Here is a 4,305-nt window from a genome sequence, read left to right as displayed (position 1 = left end):
AATTTTAAAGCTTTATTGATAGTAAATTTAGTGATCGAAAGTTCAGTAATTTAAGTTATTCTAACTATTTTTCGTTTTGAATGGATTGTTGTCACTTTTTTCACATTTTAAATGAATTGTTTCTTTTATTTTTGTGTATGGTTAATAACCGAATAACCGAACCAAACCAAACCGAAACCGATAATCACCAAACCGATAAATGTATATTATATTTGGTTTGGTTTTGATAATTTTAAAACTGATTAAGTTGGTTTGGTTTTGATTTTGACTAATAACCGATCTAAACCAACCCGTGAACACCCCTACATATTAAGATGAGAGGTTAGTTAGTTAATTGAGGAGTAAATCGCAATTTACACCTCTAAATTATAATTATAATGTATGCTCTCTTTTTGTAAGTTGTAACCTACCCCTTATTTTATCATTTTAATAATATCCAGCCTAATCTTCATAGTTCTTTGCAAAATTATAAAAGGTTGCATTTTCAATTATTTATAAGGATAATATAGAAATAGTTATTATATTTGTTAGTATTTAAAAATATAATAATTATATTATTAAATTACTTTCTGCTAATAAGATAATTAATTGTTCTAATTTTTCTTTCTTTTAACACACGTACAAATACAGAAAAATTAAGGAAGTACTAGAAACAAATGATTGTTTTGCATTTTAATGAAAAAGAAGTTACAAATGATCTTTATTTAATATATATATAAAAAATTTAAATCACCTTTTGTTTTTCTTTATATGTAATTTTCTATTTTATTTCTTGTAAATAATTAGAAACGAGATATTTATGCCTTTGCAAAGAATTAAGAAAATTAGGGTGCAAATCATTAAAAATAAAAGGATAAGATGTAAGTCACAAAAGAACACATATATTAGGGGTGCAACTTGCAAAATATCCGTTAATTGAGCCTCGTGTGACTTATTTTTCTTTACTATTATTTGTATTAGTTTATTTGTCCTTCGAATTTGGTTATTGTTTGTGACTTTTTACACTAACTATTATTGTATCTTGTTTTGATTATTGTTTAGAATGATTTATCTATTGATTATAGTATTTTCTCATGAATATCTTTATTTTTCTCTTTATATTATTTTGAACTGTTTTTTCTTGACTTAAGAGTTTATCGAAAATAATTTTTTATCTCTAAAATAGTGATAAAATTTGTACAGACTTTATCTTTTTCAAATTCTATTAATATTATATTATACTAAATATATTATTATCGTTGTTGTATTCGTATGGCCACTTGTCACGATTCAAAATCACAAGTCGTGATGGCACCTATGTTCCCAACCGATAGGTAAGCCAACCCAATAAGTTAACCAATTCCACTTAAAATATGGAAAAGTAAGTAGCAAGTGAATATCTTACATACTAAGTCTTTTAAATAAAATGCGGAAAACTGAAATACCACCCCAAGAGTTTAGTGTCATAAGTACAAGAACTTCTAAAAGTCAATACAAGTCTCTAATTATCTAACAAGTCTAAACATAAGAAATATCCTATCAGAATACCAAATCAACCTAATAAATAGAGATAGACGAAGGTATAGGCCGCAGAACATCCAAGCAGCTCACCACAACTCCAAGATAAACCAAACTCAGACTCAAGCTCCAAGAAATATGTTCGAATTCGAAATACAATATGCACCACAAAAAAGTGCAGCAAGTGTAGTATGAGTAAGAAACCACGTGTACCCAGTATATCTCATAGACCGACAATGAAGAAGTAGTGACAGGAGTATATAAGAAAATAATCTTTTAATTTGTTACAAGTCTACATTATACTTATCAACCAAGTTTTCATCAATGGAGATAATCAAATGTCATGAAATGTTCAACCACCAATAGCACACATAATCAACGAGAATGAGGGATGTAATGAGATGCAATGCAATGTGATACCATGAATAATATGCCTCAGATGCCAAGTACTTTCTCAACTGTATATACATGATACTCCTCGAAAATACATCGAGAGTTCATGACCCATGGGGGACTCGCAAGGTCCACATACCGACACGGATGATCTCCACGTGTCTGTGCGGACGATCTCAACGCACTATCATAAAATCAAATAATTTATGCACGAATGATCTCCACGTGCCCCAATTATACTCTTAACATCGTACCATCCCCAGCTCGAACGATCTCCATATGCCTAACTTATACTGAATTTCATGTCAATGCATGTGCACAATGTGATTTCAAATAAAGGGGATGATGGTGCATCTCAATCAATCAAATATCAGCATAATACATAACCACCTCAACTATCACAATTATACGGGTTCAATAAAGACACACAATCACACAAAGAGTTCAAGTCAATAATACATCAGCTAATGTCCATATGTTTTGGCATTCTCAGATTAAAATTTGCATTCTATAGTAATAAAATTTCCCTTTATAACACTGGTACTCGTACTAATGCCCGTCACATCATTGGTACGAGACCCCTGTCTTTCGCCCTTACCCATGGTCTATTCCATTTTTAATCTTTAATTGGAAAAACATCCTTCAATGAAGTCTAAAAGTCTTAGCATACCTTGAATGCCGAACACGTGTCACGAATCTTCAAGATTTCGCCTTTCCCTTTCGTAAAGCTTCAGAACGTTCCCAATCTACCAATTATGCAATATTCGTAAGCAAACAAATCTATAGACATCCATAGAGCTATACCTCTATTCCGAACCCCAAAACTCATTCAACCTAATGACACCAAAACTAACATCCATGATATATAATTAAATTCATAAATTTTGGTGCCATCTAATATGTCAAGTCTCATATTCCTAAATTTTAAGCCTAGAGTTAAATCTTAATTCCACTAAATAACATACTCTAATAGTGTCCAACATAATTAAAATAATGCTTTCCTCAACATAGAGGAACTAAGTTTCTTTTATTGAGAGCACACTTCATTGGCCTATCACAAAGCTGGCCCACCTACTTTTATACACTCCTCTTTCATTATATTTTAATTTTTTCCTTTTCAAATAGTATTAAAAAATAAATTTAAAATATTACAAATTCGGTTAACTCTCAAAATTTTACGCGAATTGTACAGTTAGGACAAAGGGAATAACATATATTATTTGAAAAATTACATTAAGAATACCATAAACCACAATAGTTAACAACTTACAATATTTGAAAAACATATTAACTCTCAAAATTTCACATGTGTCACATAAATTGGGACAAATGGAGTAACATATTATTTGAAATTACGTTAAGAATATTAGAAATCACAACTTAAAGTATTTAAAAATAGATAACACATATTATTTGAAAATAATGTAAAAAATATTATAAATCATAATAATTAACAATTTAACGGATATTGTGCCTGTGCTTGCATTTAGAAGTGAGAATGTTTAGGAGCTTAGGGTCAGTCGATCAATTGACCGATTTGCCCTTCTTCTTCAACTTCCTCTATGAATATGAATTAGAGTAGCTTGGGATCAAATTTCAGAATTTACAATGAGAGGAACTTGCTTTAGGTACTTAGGGTTAAGTTTAGAAATTTATAAAGACGGAAACTAATCTGAAATTTAACCTTCATATACTACTTTATCTAATTTGAAGTGTGTGTAGTGCCTTTTCCCTAACAAATTTTTCACTTCTCTTTGCAAGTATCTAAAATTACTTTTCTATACGTCTTTCGCTTCACTTTCCCTAAAAATATTTTTTAATTTAAAACTCAAACAATCTCAAATTTAAATTAACACTGATAATTTAGAAAAATGTGATTAACTTTCAAAATTTCACATGTACTACATAAATTGGATTAAAAAGTAACATATATTATTTTAAAAATTACATTAAGAATATTATGAATCACACATATAAATAGATAAATAAAATACAATTCACGGGCTCCATTGTATCTAGTATAGTCTATACATATTGATTTAATGCTATCCGCTATTCCACAAGTATAAATTGGGTAAATATGGCGGTGCCGCACTACTGCCTCCGTTCTTTCTTTTCCTATGATCTCAAAAGAGTAAATCCCACTAACTTCTTTTAATTATATGGGCTAAGTGGTAAGGGTATGGAATATATTTCAGATTTGATCCATTACCTTCTCATTAAATTAATTGTTAAAAAATTTCTGACAATTAAATAAGCGTAGTAATCAAATTATTTACTATTTTCATCTAAAATTTTACGAAAAAAGTTAAAATAATCCTACTTTTCAAAATGACCTAGCGGATCGTTACACCACTCAATGATTTTAATCAACATTTCACTTTTGTTTCTTAAAACTATATTGTCCCCTCACCA

Source organism: Solanum tuberosum, unplaced genomic scaffold (assembly GCF_000226075.1).
Source record: "Solanum tuberosum cultivar DM 1-3 516 R44 unplaced genomic scaffold, SolTub_3.0 scf00367, whole genome shotgun sequence".
In the NCBI taxonomy this organism is placed as follows: domain Eukaryota; kingdom Viridiplantae; phylum Streptophyta; class Magnoliopsida; order Solanales; family Solanaceae; genus Solanum; species Solanum tuberosum.
Note: the sequence above shows the minus strand (reverse complement) of the source record.